This window comes from Sinocyclocheilus rhinocerous, unplaced genomic scaffold (assembly GCF_001515625.1).
Source record: "Sinocyclocheilus rhinocerous isolate Xijiao unplaced genomic scaffold, SAMN03320098_v1.1 scaffold62, whole genome shotgun sequence".
Lineage (NCBI taxonomy): Eukaryota > Metazoa > Chordata > Actinopteri > Cypriniformes > Cyprinidae > Sinocyclocheilus > Sinocyclocheilus rhinocerous.
This window is the reverse complement of record NW_015656585.1, coordinates 1,967,617-1,991,205: the sequence shown is the minus strand read 5'-3', so window position 1 is coordinate 1,991,205 and position 23,589 is coordinate 1,967,617. Positions and strand designations below refer to the sequence as shown.

The window sequence follows — 23,589 nt, the reverse complement described above, 5'->3', positions numbered from 1 at the left end:
GGGGTATTTTTTGGAACCTGTGATACTTTTTTCTTTGATTCTTTGATGAATAGAAAAGTTAAAAAGAACCGCATTTATTCAAAATAGAAATCTTTTCTAACAATACAAGTTTTTGCTATCACTTTTTATCCATTTAACGCATCTTTGCTGAATAAAAGTATTCATTTATTTAAAAAAGAAAGCTGCTGTTCAAAAGTTTGGGATCAGTAAGATTTTTTATGTTTTTTAAAGAAATTTCTTATGCTCATCAAGGCTGTATCTATTATCTATATCTATATAGATAATTATATATATATAATTTTTTTGAGGGAATGTACATTAAAGATTTAAATAGCTTAATGGCTTTAATTACCTTCCTGTCTCCTCCTTTAGACCTACCCTGTGACATGCTGAAGGAAGTGATTCCAGCCCTTTGCTCTGCAAGACTCCGGATGTTCACATCTATAGACATAGACAAACATCTGCTGCAGCAGGGGCCTGATCCTCAGCTCTGAACCACTCTGCCTGCTCCCAATTGTGAGTTTTAACTTGTGTACATGTCTGTTAACATAAACATCAAGATTTATAGCAACTACACTTTCATTTGCAGCAAATTGCCTTCCCAGAAGTCTGCATTCATCATACAACACAACACAATACAGTGAATAGAACATTCAGTGAGAGATGGAGGAAAAATAGTGAGAAAAAAATGTTAAGATTTATTTTGCTTGTCTCTTGCCAGGTCTCAACCTACCTCAAAGCTCTGGGGATCTTGTGTGATGGAGAACCAGTCCAAACCCTGAAGGGACAGACTGACAGAATAGAGATGAATCAACCCTCTACTAGTTGTGCCGCCCATGTGCCAGGCTCAGAGTGAGTTTCAACTCTGCCACATCTATCTGCTCTTGTTATTGTCCTCCATACTGACACTGCAGATCACAGAGCACAGGAGAAAAGCAAAAATACGTTGACTTTTTAAAAATATTTTTATATTTTCGATGAATAGACCTGATACTAGTGTTTACTTTTGTAAGATGTTTCTCTGTAAAATCACAAGAATTAATAGGTGTCATTTTCTACATCCTTGTGCCATCAGAGCACATTTTGAGATAACCACTCTCCACTTACAACACTATAAGATCCTCTTTATGTCAGCATCCATACGTGTATGACAGAGGCAGAGAGTGCAGTAGGTGCCTTTAATTGGACAATTTTCTGCCATTATGGGGCATTAGAGGGGTTTAAGATGACTAATGGAGAGAGATAGGGTGCTGTCCTTCTCTGTTGGGGCAACCTGTGATGGCAGCAGACCACCAGCCCTGTTACTAGTGGTGACATAAGGGTAATTGGGGCTGTGTGTCTCTCCTACCAGCTCAATCAGCTGCTGCTTATCTGCCTTTTTTCCCTACAGGCTTCGACTGAGACATCATGCTTAGACAAACCATTACTGCATTTAAATGCAGCCTGAGAACTTTGTAATTGCTTTTGTGAATTGAAATAAAGATAAAATTAAATTAAATTAAATTAAATATAACTGATGAAAGTTAGAAATGTACTAAACTTACTAAAAGTAAAATAAAATAAATTATTTATTTTTATATAAATGTGTGTATAAATGTGTGAAGATTGAATGTGAAATTATTGGAATATAAAAGTATATTTAAAAACATTTTTGTTAGGTGGGATTAATCGTGATTAATTTCAGAAAAAATGTGCAATTAATTCGTTATTTTATTTAATCGATCGACAGCACTAATATATATATACAGGTGCATCTCAATAAATTAGAATGTCGTGGAAAAGTTCATTTATTTCAGTAATTCAACTCAAATTGTGAAACTTGTGTATTAAATAAATTCAATGCACACAGACTGAAGTAGTTTAATCTAATTTATTGAGATGCACCTGTATATATATATATATATATATACATTTTTCCGGTTTAACTGCGTTAAAAAATATTTAATGCAGTTAGCGCAAAGCGGGGCTAGGGTTGTCCACCCCACTCACTACTGCTGCTTCTCTTTTTTTTTTTCTTGACAAAAATTGCATTTATTTATATTTATTTATATTTTTATATAAATGTATTTATATTTATTTTTATATTTATACAAAAACTAATAAAAAATGACAAGCATATAACAAAAATTATAAAAATGTTAACTAAAATGAAAAATGAAAGTTAATTAAATACTATGAATGATATTAATACATACATCAACACATTTCTTTTCTACAATATACCAGTTAAAAAACTACTTATGTTTATATTTCTGGGAAATAATAATAATAATTATATAATTCTTAATTGAACAAATTTTCATTGAAGTTACTTTTTGTTGCTTTTACAAAATGTGTTACTTTGTTAGGTGTCTACTTCGGCATGATAGCTTGGAATAATACAGCTGTAAATTCATAAACACATTATTGCTGGAAGACACTGGCGTATAGAAAACGTTTGGCTACTGATTTGCTTGTAACATTCAACCCTTTCTTTCTGAATATTTTAGGACAGCAGTGGTCACAGGAAGAACATTGTGTCCTCACTCACAGACTTGAACACTGCACACAATGATGTTTACTCCTCACTAATAGGAAACTAAATGACCATGTGTCTGTGAGAATGTGGATGTTTGTACTGTTCTGGTGTGTTAGATTGTGCCTTGGTTCTGAACAATCCAGTTACTTGGGAACAAGACACTCTTGCTGAAAAAGGAAGCACGAGCCTTTATTCCTCTGATAGCACTGTCCTTTAAGTCCTCTTACAGCCTGACTCTAGTACTCTTCTCTAGCTATTTGCAGTATATTTTAAAATCAATCAATCAAACCTTTGCAATAATTTATTAGAAAATACTCGGCACTCACCCTCATATTGCAGCTACATTTCCTTATCTGTAATTTGGGCAAGTCAGTCCACTCTGTGACCATCTTGGCAACAATTCTGGACATCTTTTTTCTGTGTAGGTAGTAGTTTTAGTAACATCTTTAATCATAAGTAAAATCTGATAAATTATCATACATTTAGCTTCTTTAAGCTTTTTTTTTTCTTTCTTTGTAAGAGCTACACAGTGTTAAGTATAACTGATGAAGATTTATTTATTTAATTGTAAGTTTTGAAAATCATAAGCACTATTACAAAGTTAGTGCTTATCATAAGCACTATTACAAAGTCTATTCTTTCAGGAAAGTCTGAATATATCAGGGAATTTTTAAAGTTGTGATTTCCAGGTCTGGAAAAGTCATGACATTTTCTGTAGTGAATATGATTTTTTTTTTTTTATGGTTTTACTGTGCTCTAAAATATTGCATCAGCTAGATTAAAGTATTTTGCCTGCAAGCCAGCATTGAGAGGGTTATTGGAGACATTTTTGCATTATAAAGTATAATCATTTTAATCTATTAATAAAGAAAAATAGGTTAATACCTATCATACAGTTGAAATCCACCTTAATCTCTAATAGATAGATAGATAGATAGATAGATAGATAGACGATTGATTGATTGATTGATTGATTGATTTTCTTTTGCATGTGACCGTCCCTCTATTTCTATCCCTCCATCAGTCTGAGATTGTCTTTTTTCAGCTATGTGTCTTAGTCAACACTTGAGCAGACAGCCAACACACTTCACCCAACCAGAACATCAGCTGCAATCCTGCCTACATCACTGTAGCTCTTATAGTGCCATTTAGTGACAGTTTCTTAAACACTGGCCAGGGACTGCATCCTGGGAGAGCTCCACGGGGGGGGTTGGATAGCTGTCTCCTCAGATAAAAGGATTCAGTAAGTACAGCTAGCGTTCAGGCTGGCTGATAGTTGCTACAGGCGATGCACTTAGATGCCAGTCCCTCAACTCCATCCTGCGGTAGTGTGAAAATGTCGTGACAGTGATATAATGATGTTTGTAGACACAAGCAGCGGCATAAGGTGGGAAGTATTTAGTGAACTTTATGGTAGCATCTCACCGCTCTGTGTTTTAAGAGAGATTTGTCTTGGAAGTTTTAAATATTGCAGGCTTTTTTCCAGCACTCCAGTCCTCTGGCTATGGATAAATTCTTAATTTAACCATATTTATGAGCAGTTTCATGATGTGCTGATGTTGGCATACATGACAGATCCTATCTATTCACCCACAAGCTCTGTGAACTATTGTCCCTTCAAAAACACATGGCTTGATGTCTCAATCTGTCTGTTAAATGTTACTGTGTGTTCTTTTCAGAGCTGTGAAAGACTCAGCAGGCGGCTCAGATTCAGGGCGAGAGACTGTCCCGAGAGGTTACCACAGAGTCAATGCTGCAGGTAAGAGCTGCTACGAGTTAGTGTCTGCTTGCATGCCATAGAGACGCAGAACATTCATTCGTTATCACTCAAAAAAACTATGATCTGTCTGTCTGTCTGTCTCTCTGTCTGTCTATCTATCTATTGTTCTATCATTCTGTCTATCATTCTTTCTCTTTCTGTCATTGTTTGTCTGTCTATTTGTCATTTTATATTTATGTCTGTCAAATTCCAATTCAAAATTGCTATATTGACATGACTAATCTATCTATCTATTGTTCTTTCTGTCATTTATATCGTTCTATCTGTCATTTTCTATCTATCTATCTATTTATCTATCTATCTGTCTATCTATCTATCTGTCTGTCTGTCTGTCTGTCTGTCGTTTTATCTATCTGTCTGTCTGTCTGTCTGTCTGTCTCTGTCTGTCATTTATCTATCTTTCTATCTGTCTATATCAGTTCTGTAGTGCATTCAGCTAGGTCAAAAGCTCTCAACAGAGTCTCTCTTTATAACCTCAGGCAACAGCATTTACATTCCACATGCTTTTTACGCTCCCTCCATCCTTTGGTGAGGAAGAGGTGGAAAATACATAAAAATCAGGCGACACACACACAAACATAATGCTTGTCAGATCCCCCGTTTAAGAATATTAAACACTGCAATTAGGATTCTGCTGTGAGGAAGGAGAGGGGAAGAGGGGGCGAGCGAGAGAAAGACACAGGTAGCCAGGCCTGGAAGTTTCTGTAATTAGGAGGTTGGCACTCCGTGTGAACCCACCAAGGTGTCAACGCTCATCTTTCCCCTTCCACCTGATCAGAAAGACCCCCACGCCAGAGCAGGGAGCGGGGGAGGGCAAGGAGAGAGAGACAGCCCTGCTTTCAGGAGACTCAAGGCTGCTGCTCCCTGCCTTGTGTTGTTTTTGCACTACGTGCTCCCTATACTGATGTGTAGCGCATCAATTTTTGATGAAGCATCCGCAGGCTCTCAGCTGTAGATTTCTGTAGGTAGACGCTGCAGTGTTTTTCACAAGGTGTGCAGGTCCATGGTGCCTTGTTAACTTCACCCTGAGCTGTCTGTCTGCTCAATACGCTTCATTGTGGCTTATGGCTGCAGTTAATTATGCTATAAGCACATTGGTAATGATTTTGGGGTAAAGCTCAGATTGTGATATCAGGATGATTTCTTTCTTTATAATATATGTATATTCAGTTGTGCCCTTTGTAGGATTTTTAGGATGTTTAGCCATTACATTTGCTTATAATGCATTCTTACTCTTTAAAGAACTGGCATAACAGATGTTTACATACAGTTTTGGACACTTTATTCTTAGCTACAATGTAGGAATTTCAATGTATTATATACAAAATATAATACCAATCAGAACGAAAATCTGTAAACACATGATACTTTTTGTAAAATGTTTTGCTGTGTTTGAGCTATGTTAAACAGTTTTGTTGTTGTTTTATAACAATGCATTTTTAATTGTGGTTAATTGTGAAACTTTGTTTAGGGGCCAGCGTTTTTTACAAAATACAAAGTGATAACTTTAATTGTCATAAATAAATTGACATAGCAATAATAGCAATTGGGGCAATTGGAGCACTCCAGTCCTCTGGCTATGTATAAAGTCTTAATTTAACCATATTTATGAGCAGTTTCATGATATGCTGATGTTAGCATACATGACAGATCCTATCTGTTCACCCACAAGCTCTATTGGTTCTTAATATGTTGTGTAGCCCCACTGAGAATCAGTGAACCTTTGCAGCCTTTTATGAATGAGTCCCTCACTAGAATGGCAAAGATGAATCTTAAACCAGGACTTTTCAAAAAGGGCAAAAGTACATTCGTGTTAATTGAGTTGTTATATTGTATTATTTAAAAATGTATCATGTTACAGAGCTCAGGGCAGTGATAAATAAAAAATGCCATTTTTGATGCACAAAATTAGCACAAAAAAAAAAAAAAAAAAAAGATTAGCAAGTGCAAGTGGTGTGTAAAACTAAAATAAATATCTTTGACCTAGTTATTATTGGCCTCTTTCAGTTCTTGTTCACAATCCCATAAACTAAACCTCTTATGACTCCTAAAACTAAAGGATGTTGCTTAAACTTAAAAGTGGTCAAATTGAAAATGCATCCTGTCATCACAGTGTTCAAAATGCACTTTTGTGACAAATAGCCGGTTATTTAAACCATTAGCCAACCTGCACCAGAGCTGTCATGCCAGACGTCACAAACCACGCAAGAAAGTACTCTCTACAAGATAAAAATAAATAAAAACAACAACCGCAAATGCTACACACATTTCACAATTTACAGAAAAGGACAGGATGGATTTATCCTCTTCGAGCTTGTAAATGCTGAGTATGCAATTACGCCTATAATGGAAGCGTTGTGTCCAAATTGGAGCCATTAAAGTGATTTAACAGAGGGAAGATTGGGCCTGGCATTTCTGAGACTGTGTACACATGGGGAGTTAAGAAATGTTTAATCACTGGGTTTTAGGGCCTATTAGGGTGTGAAAAAAGGGCTAGTGCGAGCCAGAACTTGCCATGGTGCTGAGGCACTCATTAAGTCATACTTGTATTGCATTCTGTTTTATTTCTTCATAATACCCTGCTAATTATTTTCGTTGATTTTGGGTTGCGAGTCTTTGTGATCTTGCTTTCATGTACTTTGACACGTGAGTTAGGGGCTTGTTGTTGCCTACCCTGTTGTTCCTTCCTTTGAAACAGAGAGAGGTTATTATAGATATGTGCTATGTATTTATATATTTCTTTCATCTTAGTTTTTGAAGTTCTATCATTGATTTAGCTTAGTCTGGAACATTCCATTCATGTGTTGTTTGTCAGAACCTGTTTACACCTGATACTAATATCCGTCTCCGGTGATCCGACGACTAGTGGTCTCCCAACACACTGTGTCTCAGATAGGTTTTCTGTAACCACTTATGATCAGATTTTTAGGAGAGAGTCTCTGGTTTTGTGACTTCAAACATCTGTGTCACTATGCACTGTTACCGCATGATGAAAAATGATAGAAAAATTTCTAGTTATTTCTAGACATATTTGAATTTAATTGAAAGTTAAAAGAATCCATCTTTGTCAGCAGGATTCTTGGGAGAAAAAAAAAGTGAATCCCCCTTCTTTGTTTTACAACATTTGGTTTTGTTCTTGGAGTCCATCAGTCCAAAATGGGTATAGAAAGTCTCCAGTGCCCATGATTCCACGACTTCCGCATCTTTCTTCTTTATACCATGACAGACGCCACTCTGTAGTCACAGACATATCAGCCTTATCTGGTCATTTACGTTTTCTTCTAACCTAATTTTCTCTGTTTGATCTGGCTTAAAGGGACTTCTTGAAAATGCACCCAATGTATTGATGTGAAAGAGGATGCAGCTTCTCCCTTTTTCCCTGCCACAAGAAGAAAGAAGACTGTCTGCTTTATTTCCCCCTCCTCTTCCCCGCTGCCTCTCTCCGCTTTGGCTCTTTTAGCACGCCGGGTTTTATCTAGCCGGCCAAGGCTGCAGAGAAATGGGCACCCTGGTGAGACCCAGTAAAGCATTTATTAGCAGCTTTGCACAGCGGCATTATAATGGCAGCCACAGAGGCACTCAAGTTTGGCCTTTTACTTTCTTGTGAAGTTCAGCCACACATGAAAAAAGGAAGCAGCCCACCCTCTAATATATTCTTGATTTGATATCGTATCGGGAGAGCGAGGGATGAAGGCTGCCTTACAAAGGGAGCAGGCAGAAGGAAAATGTAAATAAAAGTCCCTGGAGGCTTTTGTGTCTGGCTGTTGTAGTTTGCAAAAGTGAGAATCACGTGTTCCCATTCGTACTGCCCAGTGGAGCTTTTGAACTCTGGCTGTTTGAAAAATCCCATCTGAGGCTTCTCTAGCTTTTTTTTTTTTTTTCAGGGTCAGCCCCTTTTATCTGTTTAATTTTTACATTTTCCATGTCGTTTCGGTGTGTGCCCGTTTAGTCGTTTTAATGTCGAGCACAGAAAACGTTAAATAAGCGGTTATGGGACTGTGAGGGCAGTTGGCAGGACGCACCCTGATTTTGGATGTTGCCCACTTCTCTTATTCACTTGCCCTTTCTCTCTCTCTCTCTCTTTCTCTCTTCTCCATCCATGTGTACGCGAGACACTCCTTCATCGAGCCTGCAAGAGGAACCAGGTGGAGACGTTGCTTCGTATCCTCAGCGTGCCTGTAACAGACGTCAACATTAAAGGTAGGTTTCTATATTCCTCCCCTGCCCTCAGTAGAATCGTCCCATTTCTTCTGTTTTACTTTTTTGTGTGCTAAACAGTTAATTCATATAAAGGAAAGCGTACGTCACACGTCTAACGTTTTAGATCAAATGTAAGGGTGTGTCTGGTAGGCTCGGACACTGTTTTAGGCTCGGTTTACTGTCGTGGCGTCAAGCAAATTTTGTGAATGCTTTCGCTTTCCGATCTTGTTTTGAAATCTTAATGTAATCGTGGTTATTTTTGCCATATACCTTGATGAAAATTCCGCTTGTATTGTTTTATACAATGTGGCGCTGTTTTTGTTTTGTTGTAAGGTTTCTTTCACTCAAAAAGGGTTTTTATTGAAAATGCCAATGTTAGAATGAGTATGTTTGCACAATTATGTAATGACATACAGATTGTTTACGATTGAGGCCTCTTTGCTAAAAAAATATGTATTTATATGTTCTGCTATTTTTGTAGTTTTATTTCACTTGAAAAGACTACAGTGCGAATCTTAAAATTTAATTTGTATGAAAATTACTAGCAAACAATTGCATTTTAGAATCAGTATGTTTGTGCTGTTATGTAATGATGTACAGAAATGTTTGCGTTTGAGGCCTCTTCGTTTAAAAAAATGCAGTATTTTTTTATTTTTTTTATTTATTTTTTTACAATGTTGCATTTTGTTTTTGTTTTTTCACAAAAATAAACAGGATTTATATGAAAACTTTTTTTCAGTCAGTTTGTTTATGCAATTATGGTATAACGTACAGAAATGTTTACAATTGAGGCCGATTTGCTAAAATAAATTCAAATAGTTGATGTTTTGTTTACCTTTATTGTTATCGTAACTCTAATTTCAACAAATGCATTCTATATTTTATAATATACTGGACAAAAAAAAGTTTCATAATTTACTTTCCATTAATGTAGCAATGTAATAGCGAATAGTTGGTTTTTAATGTTAGAAAAACACTATGAAGAGAAGCAGTACCTTTTATGATGAGGCATTTTGTTATGATATATTCTGACAATTAATTTAAGTTCTTATCAATATACAATAATATGGCAAGAATTAAAAGTACCTATTATGCATGTGCCAATTATACCGATTTATTTGCTTTCTGACATCAGCGAATAGTTTTTAATAAAGGACATAATATGCGTAAAATTTTATGTATGTATAGTTTTTTTGTTTAATTTGTCATTTGTCAAGCTTGACCTTGTCAATGTATGTAGGCACCAAAATCTTCCCAGTATTTTTTTTGCGTCACTTTTTGTAGATCACGCTGGTTGGACGCCCCTTCATGAAGCCTGTAACCATGGCAGCACAGAGTGTGTGAAGGCCCTGCTCCAGCACTGCCCCAACCTGCAGCTGGGCAGTCAGGTCCAGGGAGTCAGTCCGCTACACGATGCCCTTCTGAACCAACGCACGCACATCGCCAAGATGCTGCTAAGGCGCGGCGGTGAGTGCCCAACATGCACGTATATACATTCTGAGATCAGACCTTCAGAAAACAACGCATACAAACACGTATATACACACTCAATGCATGAAGATTCATACTGTGAATACAGATCTTCTTCACATAAGAGGGCTGAAAACATGAGAGCGCATGCACACAGTCGCGCTCGCATAAACGTAAACCCTTCAACTGCAACTTTAAAGAAGCTGTTGAATTTCAAAAAAGTGATGAGTTCACTTGTTCCTCCTGGTTCAGTCTCTCACGAGTCTCTTATCCAGTCACAATCAAACAGGCCCTTCTATGGGAGCCTGACTCGTATTGAATACCATATTATACCGTATTACTTCAAAACATGTTCAGATTCCGATTCCTTTGAGAATGCTGAATTTATAGAGTCATATGGAAGTGCCTCTCTTACTGGAATAAATAAGGAGAAAACTGTTTCTGTTTCCATGTGTGATGTCAGTATAAACAAACTGATGAGTGAAAGCGGCAGAAAGTCAGATTACAGCAGCATTACATGTGTAAACAAACAAGTGCTTTGTAGAAATCTGTTAAATCCAGGCCTCTCCTGTGGCTTAACAGTCGAGTTCTACCACACACACATAGTGTCATCTTCTGCCATTCAGGGTTCAAGCTTTTTTACGTTCTTTCCTCTATAAAAACCATCCATCTGCAGGAATAACCCATCGGCGTGGATGACGCTGTTAGCATCCTCCTGAAGAGATTAGACAAGTCAGGTCTGCGGCTCTCATGAAATTCACATGCTGGTTTTTCACGGGGGAAATCTGTCAGAACAGAAATGTTTTGGTGCGCCTGGCTGTTTGCGTGCCACATGCAATCGATGTTTGCGAGCTTTGAAGCGAGCGCGACATGTGTCAATGCGGTAAGCGCGGGATGGCTTGACAACGGGGAGGGACTTGAGGAGAGACAAAATGAGACGGGCTCCTGGTTTCCCACACTCCTTACTGTCACTCTCTCTCTCTCTCTCTCTCTTGCTCGCTCGCTCGCTTCTCCATTTTGACTAATTATAGTTAATTTGATTCATTCCCTATTAGCTCATGTAGATATTCTGGCCTCAAAAAGTAAATTAGATTGGGATTGTTTGGTCCCGGTGAGAAGGGTTTTTTTTTTTCTCTCTCTCATTTTTCTTCTTGCAGACTGAGATTGGCCCTATACCAATGCATGAAAAGAGGTCAAGAAAAGATGCTTTCTTTTTTTCATGAAATTAGAATTGGGATGTGTCTGGGAAACAGACAGCCCACGAGATCCCTCATAAGACATGGAGGTGCACACACACTCAACCTGAGGACTGATCCCTGCCATTTGGCATCTTATTCACAGATGATCATGTAGATTCAGTTTAGATAGTTGACTTATGGCCATGAGCTTTATTTTTTATAGAAATCAAGATTCTAGCTTAAAATATAAATTCATGTATAATTGATTTAATTCACCATTTTTAATCATTTTGCCTTCATTACTTAATTTCTGATGGTCCTCCCATGTGACAAATTATTTTAAAATAAAATTAAATAAAATAAATAAATAAAACAATAAAAATGTTTTTTTTTTTTACACATCATTCCCACGGCAATGGAAAGTAAATACAGATTTTACAAAATCATAGAAAAGTGGACATTGGATGTAGATTTTTCTCAACTATGAATTTTTAATGGGCTTTAAATTGTCCTATATTTAATTATTTATTTAATTATGTATTTATCCATCCCTTGTCTATTTATTTATCCCTTGTCTATTTTTATTTATCCCTTGTCTATCAATTGCTAGAAAATGAGTGGAAAAGTCATGGAAAATCATTGTTTAAAGGGATAGTGAACCGGGGGGGGGGGGGGGCTAAGTTGGAACTGAGCCAGAAACTGTTTGTTTGCCAACTCTCTTCACTCTCTTCAGCAGAAAAAGAAATCATACAGATTTGGAACAACTTGAGGATGAGTAAATGTTTTCATTTCTGGGAGAACTATCCCTTTAAAAAGCATGGAACTCTTATGAACAATAAAATTAGTATTAAATATTACTAGGTAATTCTTTTAGATGGATTTTAGTGCCTGTTTATATAAGATGCCTAGAATTAAAATTGTTTCCCTTTATGAGTCGGGGTCACAAAGTCGCTCATTATCAATAGGTCATTATTATTGAATATAGAAAACAATTTAATAAAACATACAGAAATAAAGGAAGAGATTCAGACCAAATGTTGGCGTTCAAGTAAATGTACTTTCTTCACAACATGTTGGAATAAAAAGGACAGGCATATATGCACATGAAACATTCACCTCGCTCTCACTGTTGCTCTCTGCTTTCAAGGTCATTCAACTCTTACATTGTGCAAAACACGGCTTTCTTAATCCCAGCATTCTCAGCATGAAATAATAATGAATGTTAGTGGATGGGTGGGTGAGAGGGTAAAAGACAAGCCCCTCCTTCTCCTGCCCGTGGGTACTGGCATGCTAACCATGCCATGGCCGAGGGCAGGGATGGGTGTCATCAGCTTGCCTAACCCAAGGCTGCCAGCTCAAGCCTCCCCCCCAACACACACACACAGACACATTGTAAGCGTGGTGGAGCGTAATTTCACTCAACCATTTCCTGATTGGTATTGCGTGCGGCTTCCAGCACCCAGCAGCTTGTATCCAAAGAATAGCAGAGCGAATAACGGCCATGAAAGAGCCTTCGAGTTACTGCCATGGCCTTCGAATCTTAATGGCTTGATGGTTGCTGTGAATACAGCTCTGTTTTCAGGACTGGAATGGATTAAGGCTTGCTGGCATGACTCGGGCTCTCTCGTACAAGGGTCAGCATCTAACAGATTGTTCTGCTCAGTCCTATTCACAACGTACAGAAAAGAACTATCACTTTAAACCGAATTGAGGTTTCCTGTAAGTGCTCAGCATCGCCTTTGATGAGATCCTGATGCAGGTCTGATGTCATTTATGTAGCCGTTTGTGCATGGAGAGCATCAAGTTATTAGTATGAGAGAATTAGTGAAAATTTAGCATGAATTTCAGAATGACTTGGTATTTGGTTTTTCCCCCTTTTACTCTAAACCTTATTTATTTGCATGCTTAATTTAGATTTTCAGTATTATCTCAAACAATTTGAGTTCACTGTAGGTAAAGTTATTCCTGTAATCAGTATTTGTGCGCATTAGATACTGTAGTCAATGATGGACAATTTGTCGATATTATATCTATGCCAAAAATATTACAACAAAATTGTAATGTCCCTGGTCATATTATACATAATTCAGAGAAATGTTTTCAAAATCTGTAAGGAAAATATAAAGTTTTTCTTTCTGCAGTACCACATCGCCAAAGCCGCTTGGGTGGGGAAATATAATAGGCCGCCCAATTTTCCTGATTCCCAAATTTCCAACCAATTCTGGTAGATGAAATCAAGTCCCATCTTATATCGTTTCCCTTTGAACTTTATTTGCCTTGCCAAAATCTGTCGTCATTTACTCACTCTCGTGTCGTTCAAACTTGCATGACTTGCATTCTTCTTTGGAATACAAAAGTAGATATTTTGTTTTTAAAAAAGCAGTATTTTTTTTTGTCCATGCAATGAATGTCAGTTGGGTCAAATGGTGTTTTGAACCCAGTTAAATGATATTATATGGATAAAAACATTGTTTAAAATATCTTTTAAGAAAGTCATCCAGGTTTGAATGGCATGGGGTGAGTAAATCATGAACTAACCCTATAAAATTGTTGCAAATACCATTATAACATTGTCTGTAAACAGATAGTAAATAAAGTAGTTTTACAGTATGTTTTACCCAAACACTCTTGTTAGGTAAAACTATAATGTCATTGTACTTCTCCAGCATTGTCTCATGACTTTCTGAAGCTCTCAACAGCATTGTTGCCACCAAAATTTCACCATACATCAATCATTTCTGGACTATATTTCCTACCTGTCGTCGATAGTATAGACAGTAACAGAAGAGCCATGATTTCTTTTGTTGTGGTATTAGAGTATAAAACACTTAAAGGCTTCGAGCTTCTCGGCGCTGTTGCTCCAGCACTGTAATGACAAACGATGGCTCAATGTCTTTGTTAATACGGCTGAGTTCAAACGTCGTTGTTCTCCTTTTCTTCCACTCTGTGTACATTAATAGGAGTATTTCCCCCTCGCATTTTGCATTGAAACCGCGTTAGATTAAAGCTCTGGCAAAGCTCTCAATTTAGTTATTACACAACTCCTCATGCTCTGTTTGTTTGTTTGTTTGTTTGTTTGTGCTAGTCACACCAAATACATTAATCAGCTTCTCTTCTCAGACTTCTCTACCTCTATCCCTGTTTTTCTTTCCTTCAGTCTCTCTCTCCCTCTGATTGCGAGTGCCTTTGAGCTTCCTCTGCATAATTTTTCTCCTATTAAAATGCATAATTAACCAAGTCACTTCCTCACACTGATCTCACCAGGCTTTCAGCTGTGCCACTGTTAGGATCAATACCGAATGTTTGACTCTCTATTTGGTGTGTGTGTGTGTGTGTGTGTGTGTGTGTGTGTTCCACCAAACTTGCAGCATGCTTTTTTTCTTTAAAAAATGGCACAGATACTCTCTTTGAAATATTTACTAGAATACTTGCACAGTAATGACAACAGCCACAACCACGACAAGCAGCAGGATATTTTGTCAGTTGTACTGGTTTGTGATTTTTGCGGCATTGTGCTGGATAGCCCTGTCAATAACGACATTTCATCGGTTTAAAATCTTGGTGCATATAACCACAAGTTAAACAACAAACACCTACTGATTGGATTTCGGTTTTGGATAATAAAATTACTTAATTAATCTACTCAGCCCAATCTAGTTGTGTAATACCTGCTAAACCAAGACAAAAAGAGATGTCTACACAAATATTAAAGCTGCAACAAAAAAAAAATATAGTAGTTGAAATGTTGCTTTGTTTCTATGAAGTTTGGAGCAATAATATCAGTATGCAAACAGTTTCTTTTCTACTTTAACTCAAGATTCACATTAATAGCTTTATTAGTACTTCAGTTATTTGTATGCAGTCAAACATAGCCAGACTGTTTATTATTGGCTATTGGCATGCACTTTCTGCTCATTCTGGCCAAGAACAGCCCATTTGAACAGGAAGGGCCCTTTTGATGTAGTCAGTCACAGCATGCCACAATAAAAGCACAGAACAAGCTTATTTACTCTAAACTGGGATTCTGTCCAAAGCAACTTACATATGAGGACAATAGAAGCAATCAAAACCAACAAAAGACCAATAATATGCAAGTGCTGTGACAAGTCTCAGTTAGTCTAGCGTAGTACACGTAGCAGGGATTTTTTATAATAAAAAAGAAAACAAGTAGATAGAATAGAAAAAGAATAGAGAACACTAGTGTTAGAGGGTATTTTTTTAATAAATAAAAAGAAAAGAAGTAGATAAAATAGAAATAGAATAGAGAGTTAATATTAAATAATATTATTTATATATTATAATATTAATACCAATCTGGCACAGTCTGGACAAGGGATGTGTTCTCATTGCACCACTACCTTGTCAAAACAATGTTTGTTCCAAGTGGACTGGTGCCCTTTGACTCATAGAAGATAATGAGATCAGAACTGGTGATTTCATCCAGCTCTTGCCATTTTCATGTGCAATATGCATCAGACAGTGGTCTGGCTTGCCGTGTGAGGCTGAGACTAGATCGTTGAAACCGACTCAAATCTTTATAGAGCACCATCTGCGTGCCATAACCGACACTGTGCTGCTCTGATAATCTAGGTGGGATGAATGGCATCTATCTTTATCAGTCTAGCGTGGTGGCATCGATGGGTCTACGCTGTGTTTGTAACATGAACCGAGGAGGGGCTCGTGTGGCTCAAGTGCGATGCCAGGGAATCAGGTTTACAAAAAGCTTCTGTTGTGCCCCCCATGCACAGTAATCTGTCCTAATCTGTGCCTGCCTGGCCTTTTGTCTTGGTCAATCTCTGTTAGCTCAGTGTAATGTGATTTCACACACAAACAGACTTGCGTTAGATCGGTGCGGGTTCACAGCATAACAAAGAAGTGTACCCTTAGTATAGACTAAGGGCTCGTGTTGTCTAGATTAAATATGTGTAGATACAGAACGGATGGAATCGTTTTCGCTGTTTCTGCCTCCCCTCCTCCACCTTTCTATTCGTAGTCTTCGTCTGCCCTCTAAAGGCTAAGGGGCGGCTTGCTTTGCTCTGACTGATGTGTGGTTTACATGCATGTTAGCAGCAGCAGCTCGTCTGTGAGGACCGAATCCCCCCGCATTGTTGTCGCCTGTACAGGGGGCATAATTACCATCGCTGGCATTTAATCCCCCCAGGTGTTTTATTTATCTACCGAGCGAAGTATCTGACACATCACGCCATTACCTGGACTGACTTCAATCGTTCGGCGTGACGAATGCGCCAGCGTCGTATCAAAACCCCCGGCTGACCACTCCAGCGGCTGCACGTGCATCTGCGTAGCTAAGCGCTGACAGATGTGTGTTTCATGGGCCATTGTGAAGAAAGGGTTGCGGCTGATCGTGCCGTCCTGGGGGAGGGAGATCTGCCCGTAGCTCGCATTCATCAGCAGTCGCTGGCGAGCTCGCATTTGCACTGGCGGTCGGGAAAGCAGGGCCCCGTCTCAGCCTTTGTCACATTCCAGGTTTCGGCCTGTCAGGTATTTGACAGCTCTGCAGCGGGACCGGCGTTAAAAAAGCATGCTACCTGATTCAGATGTTGGCGGACGGGCGTATTCTCAACGAGAAAGATTCTCCAACAAACTCGAGGAGAATTGTGTGCTTAAATGATTGAGGATGGGCCTTTTACACATTTCCGGGTTTCTGAGCAGCGGAAGTCGTCGTAGTTGGGTTAACTTCAAGAGCAGTGAATGGGAGAGTACCACAAATATTTTTTGCATTCCCATTTGCTCAAATAGCAAAAGAAAAACATTGAGAGAGGATTCCACGATAGGAAAAAAATTGAGAGAGACTGATAACGGCAGTCAGAAGAGAGAGCGATGTCAAATTTACCGTCCCTCCCATAGACGCTGCATTAGAAACACCCTCGCGCTAGCGTTAACTAGTTTTTTTGTAATTTGATGCAAAGGTGATATAACACAAAGTATAGTGTTATAAATGTACATACATTTTTTAAAAATCAAGATATAAAAAACTTTCGAGGATTTACGATGCTGATGACCATTAAATGCATCATCACAGTCTTGTGAAAAGTGTCCATTATTTATTTAAAGCAGGGGTGCCCACACTTTTTGTGTGGGGATCGACTTTTCAAATGACAAACTCAATGAAATCTACCAATTAAAAAACAAAAAAGCTAACAAAAAAAAAAAGCTTGTTCGGACCAACACATTTATTTTGAATCAATCTAATACTTAAATAAAAACATTCATGTTCAATTGTACTATTGTTCCATTTTAACACTACATTGAAAACACACACAGAACAATAGATTACGACAGTGAAGGCGTGATCGGGAAAGGTCCACGAGCTTGAACGCGAACTTGGGACGCCCAAAGCGCAACAGCGCTATATTGCCGGCATGCTGCGCAAAACATTGTCTGCGCCAACAGCCTTCACTCCTATTAATTATCTGTCACGATCTCACAAAGTTTTGCTATAATCCATGACTCTCTCTACTCTGCACTAACAATCTATCATTTACATTGTGTGTACACTGTATGTTGTAATGAGAGGATTCGCGAGCTTGTATTACTTTGAACAAAAACCTGTGTTTTCAGCGGTGAGTGGATTCTGTCTTAAAGGGATAGTTCACCCAAAAATGAAAATTTTATGTTTATCTGCTTACCCCCAGGGCATCCAAGATGTAGGTGACTTTGTTTCTTAAAGATTTTTAACTCAACCGTTGTATTTTAATAACCGTTGCAGCCTGTCATTCATATAATGGCAGTCAATGGGCTCCACGGCTTTGAGAGTAAAAAAAAACATATACCGACAAAACCAAATTAAACCCTGCGGCTCGTGACGATACATTGTGGTCTTAAGACACGAAACGATCGGTCTGTGCAAGAAACTGAACAGTATTTATATAATTTTTTACCTCTGATCCACCACAATGTCCAACTGTCCTGAGCGCGTTCACAACATCCAATGAGTGATGTATACTAGGGCTGTGCGATATTGAAGAAAAATGCTATATGCGATACCTTGTTAAAAAATGTGATATTCGATATGCGATACGATATTGCTTAAAGTGTGTAAAATCAATTTAAATTATATTTTAAAATATTTAAAAATGAAAATTATATAACCAATTTGTTTCACATTCTTTCTTGGAAAATAAAGAATCACTATAACTTCTGAAAGTGACCAGCAGTGTTTTAGCATTACTTAAAAAGTAATGTCACAAATCAGAAAATGTAATTTAACATCAATGTGAACATACAAACAAAAAAATTAATGACACTAATTTTATATCATTGTAACTTTGCTTTCCACAAACTTTAAGTACTTCTTCATATACCACAGCAAAAACTATAGTCTGAGAAAGTTCAAACATGATTAAAGGCAAGTGAACAGTCAGTTAAAAAATTAAAAAGAAAATGAAAAAAAAAGAAATACACAATTTACAAGCATAGCTAAAATAAACAGTAGTATTCAGGTACAGAAAAAGGAGATGCGAAAGACGAATCAACTCGGTCTGAAACGCGTCTCTCTCTGTGTGCGCACGCTTTGCACGTGTGCGGCAGAACTGAAGGGCCGTTGCGATATGCATATTGCGATATTTACATTTGCGATATTTCGATAATTTCGATATATCGTGCAGCCCTAATGTATACGCACGTCAGATCGCTTCCGCTCATGCGTCTACTATGCCAGAGCATGTACACGCGTCATGCGCCAGATGTTGTGAACGCGCTCAGGACAGTTGGACATTGTGGTGGATCAGAGATAAAAAATTCTATAAATACTGTTCAGTTTCTTGCACAGACCGATCGTTTCGTGTCTTAAGACCTCAATGTATCGTCACGAGCTGCAGGGTTTAATTTGGTTTTGTCTATGTTTTCTTTTACTCTCAAAGCTGTGGAGCCCATTGACTACCATTATATGACTGACAGACTTCAACGGTTTGAGTTAAAAATCTTTATTTGTGTTCTACTGAAGAAACAAAGTCACCTACATCTTGGATGACCTGGGGGTAAGCAGATAAGCATCAAATGTTCATTTTTGGGTGAACTATCTCTTTAACATATACGTCTCTGATTGACCATTGCATTCCAGAAATCAACAGATATGTCTGTGATTGGCTACATTGCTCAACACTGTAAAAACACCCTTTACGCTTTCCTAAAGCATGTTTAAAAGATGTGCGATCTACCAGCATTGCCTTTGCGATCGACCTATTGGGCACCCCTGATTTACAGTCTGTTTTTTTGTATCTCTGGCTAGTGAAGAACATGGTTTAAAACTGTGGTAAAATCATTGCTTAAACATTCTCGGCATGTTCCAGTATAGTTCTAATAAATGTTTTTTTGAATACCGATGCTGTATTTTCATCATTAGCTTACGGTGTGGTGTCATGGTACTTATAGTGCGAAATGAACTTGCACTTGAGCATGACTTGGTGTGTGCGCCCATTTTGGTACGAATGAAAAAGATGTTTGAATGTCTAGTGTGTTGTGAAGGACACAAGCATTCCCTTTCCCCTTACAGGAGAAAAAAAAACAACCCTTTTCAGAGCTCGGGCACCATTTAACCGTGCATAAAACATGGCCTTCTCTCTGTCCAATTTTTATCAAAGTTGTAGAACATCAAGCAGGGGGAAGCTGGTGGCAATCCAAGGCCTCTCCCTTCAACAAAGAATAGACATTTGCAGATTTATTGAATTGTCACTGTATTTCAAAGTCGAGCATCGAAAGGATAACAGTGTTTTCTTCATGTCAAATAACAACACTGTTTTCCCTAAAGCCAACAATGTACACGCTGAATACATCTGTCAAGGATTCAGAGAAGTGCACACTGGCCTTAAACTTGTAAAGTTCTTGCTTGAGCTCTGGGCAAGGTCTCATCCGTGGAGGGGGTGACGGTGATGACCTGTTATGAAGAAATTTGTTGTTATTCTCCTCCATTCGGTCTCATGGACTTACTGTCTTCTTCAGCTCCTTGACCTCAGCAATTGCTCTGACTCTGACTTTTTGAAAATCCACTTTTTTTTTTTTACCAAAGTTGTACCAGGAGTTATCTGTCAGCATAAGCAGGTTTTCCTAACAAATTAAACATAATGTGATGGTCCCATGTACAGTGATGGTATCAGATTTACATCACACGCTTTTATCCAAACCACTTTACATTTATACATTTTTTATCAGTTCATGTATTCCCTGAACATAGAACCCAAGACTTTGGCATTGGTAATATTCATTTTTATTATTTTATTTGTGCATTTTGAAAGATCAGTATTCAAAAGAATTCAATTGAAACAGATTGACCATCAAAAAATGTAAAAGAGAACAAAGGCAAGAAGATTTTTTTTCGTGGCCCTGCCTTTAGTAATTCTGTGATATAAAGCAGCATCTTTTTTTTCTTGCACTTGTGCATATAATGATCCTGTCTTTTGATAGTGGGATTTCATCTGAGTATCAACAGCGAGCGGAAAGCACGGCAAAGCTTTTAAGAGAGGTGCAGAGTTGTGTGAGATTTAGTAGAACGGCTGCCACATTAGCACAGAGGTTTAAGAGTGAAGTATCGTCGAGAGCAGTTTGCCATAGAAATGGGGAGATCTAAATGCAAACAAAGAGCGCACTTGACACGGCTGGCGTTTGCTACGCCAAGAACGAGTGTGCATGGGCTTTACCTTCAGCCACATTAAAGCCACTTTAACTGCAGTCACAATAGAGAGAAAATGTCATTTAACCAATTCATATATGGGCATCTAGAAACTCTGTCGTGAAAATCAAACAGCTGAGAATTGTATTATTGCAAGAGCTGAAATTGATTTTGAAATTGAATTCAGTTAATTCAGGTTTTTTCCTGTTACATTTTTATACTCCTTTGTAAAAATCATTCATTTCAATAGTGCCTGTGAATGGTTGAGGCCACACTAACAGAAAAACACTGAAAAGTACCATATGCCAATTTTTTTTATATTGGACATATATCGTGGTATTCTTTGAAATCCCATTGAGTACCATGAGACAACTTCGCCACAGTACATTTTTAGTAAGAGCATTAGCAAGCTCATGCTAATCTCCTCCTAAGATGTTTTTTCATTAAATATATTGGGGGGGGGGGGGTTATTGTTGTTATAAGCACAATTTCTGAATTTAAGCCACTGAAGATCTTTCTTGTTCTAACTGTGCCATTTCTAGGTGTCACTTTGACTCTTATGTGAGTTTTCAGCCTGTTAATTGTGTTAGCATAAGTTAGATGTGATGCTAGCCTGTGGCTCAACATTAGACTAATGGTGCCTGGAAAATATCCTTTCTTCCTCCTCACAAAGCTGTGTTGTTTATTTTTTCAGCTTTAATTGATAAAAAAGCATGGCTGTAATTACTCAGGATGACTGACGGTGTGTTTAATAAACGAAAACAATTCAGCAGATTGGATTTTCACATTGAACAATAATGATGACCCTTTGCTAAATGTGTTGATGTGACGTCAGTCACCTAAACATTGTAAATTTGCCCAAATGTAACTAGCCCTACCCTGCTGAAAAACAACAGATAAATCAGCCTCAGAAGTTTGCTGGTCTTAAATAGTTTAACATGGTCTAGGCTATAGGCTCATAAGATGGTGTTCAGCTGGTTTAGCTAGTCAACCAGTTGGTCTCCCTGTCTGAGTGTACAAAGCCCGCCTACAACCACCAAACTAGACCAGCTTGACCCTGTTAAGAGACCAGCAGGCCATTCTAAGCTGGTTTAAGTTATTTTTTAGCAGTGTTATCACGATCTTAACTAGAGGTCGCGGAACTATCGGTTATCTGCGAAAATCAATGCCGATAGTTTTCCGGGTTGAGTCCGTTGCTGGAGTGGCCGAGAAGGGTCCGCTGCCATTATACAGTACGAGAGCGGCCTCTAGAGGCAGAAATCACTAACAGCACCTGTTGTTTGTTTTGACACGTGACACTGCGCGCTGCACAGAGCGGGAAACTTTAAACTCAAAATAAAATCCTGCCGCGGACCAGAGCGCCATTCACATAGTTTTCCATTAAATTACATTATATTTGTCATCGCACTTTCTCTTTCCCTTTGCTCTGTTTTTTTTAAACACCGAACTTCAAACTCATTTATGCCACATTGTTCATTCTTGAAGCAAACTTATGTCCGTTTGGTGATTAAATAAACAGTTTTAGACCGCTGCTGGAATTGAAAGTGACGCGTCTGGTGTGTGACTTCTCCGAGAACGCATCGCGGGGCTCTACAGTGCGACCATTTCAGTCGCATTTGCAGATCATCATCATACTTGTGATTGTGATCGCTCGTCGTTTACCATTTTAAAAACTATCGGTTGATTAATCGGTATCGGCCAGTGTGGTCCAACCTAGCTATCGGTATCGGTAAAATCCACTATCGGTCGACCTCTAATCTTAACTACGTCTGATCATCTCAAATGGTCGATGCTGTTGTAAGCTTGTATGGTAAAGTACTTTTCTTGTTCTTTTCAAGGCTCTCCTCTTCTAAAGCTGTGTGACAATCAAGGTCAGACCCCTCTGGACCTTGTGTCTTTTGAGGCGCTACGTGATGAGCTCCTTCGCTGTGCAGAAGAAGGTGACAAAGCTCTGGTCGCTCCCTGCTCTGAGGTTCGGGATCTGCCCTTCATAGAGTCCTGCTCATGGGTGCTCAGCTGCCTGTTCCTCTCCTACCTCCAAGAGCGACACATACCTACCTACAAATCCCCCCTTACCTCTCTCCACCTTAGTCCCACTGTATGCGCACCCTGATCCGCCTCCGTCCAGATGAGCTAGCCTCCACCTGGGGAGAGTCCCGTGCCGTGACCCTGGCTGAGGACCTGAGGACTGTGTTGAGTTTGGAACAGTATGGGTCACAAATGAGCCCCGCATTGAGACGCTGTCATGGGGATCAAACCAGACTGTTTGTGCAGCTGCTTGACGATCTGCAGGCGGAGGGGGCGGCACTGATCACTGGACGATCTGATTTTGACTAGTTCTAAAAGAGTCTGCAAAAAATGGGCATCTATCTGTAGAGACCGTGGTAAAGCTCTGCCTTTTGGTAAACTACTAGTAAAACGTGTTTCCTGGTTTGATTAGTGATTAGTGAGTTTTGAATGGATACAAATAAGAATTAAAGGGGTCTTATTATGCTTTTTCACTTTTTGAATTTTAGTCAGTGTGTAGTGTGTATGTTTGGGCATAAAAAAGATCTTCAAACTTACAAATCTCAAAGTCCACTCCAAAGGGAGATATTTCGTTTTTTTTAAATCCCTTTTTAAGAACTACAACGAACGGCTCGTTTGGACTACAGCGTTTGTTTTCCGGGTTTTGTGATATCACAAAGCGGCCCATTAGAATATCATTAAAATAATTCCCACCTATGGAAATTTGAATGGTTGGGGGGTGGGGAGGGGCGAGGTTGTGGTTAGAACGCTTGGTTGAGTGAGTGCATCAGACGAGACGACGAAGAAG

The 23,589-nt window shown here is 38.6% G+C and overlaps 1 pseudogene; it reads left to right on the top strand.

Moving 5' to 3' along the window:
* LOC107720214 (SMC5-SMC6 complex localization factor protein 1-like) overlaps nt 1-23,271 on the top strand; it is a 28,628-nt pseudogene extending 5,357 nt beyond the window's left edge.
* The last annotated feature ends 318 nt before the right edge of the window (nt 23,272-23,589 follow it).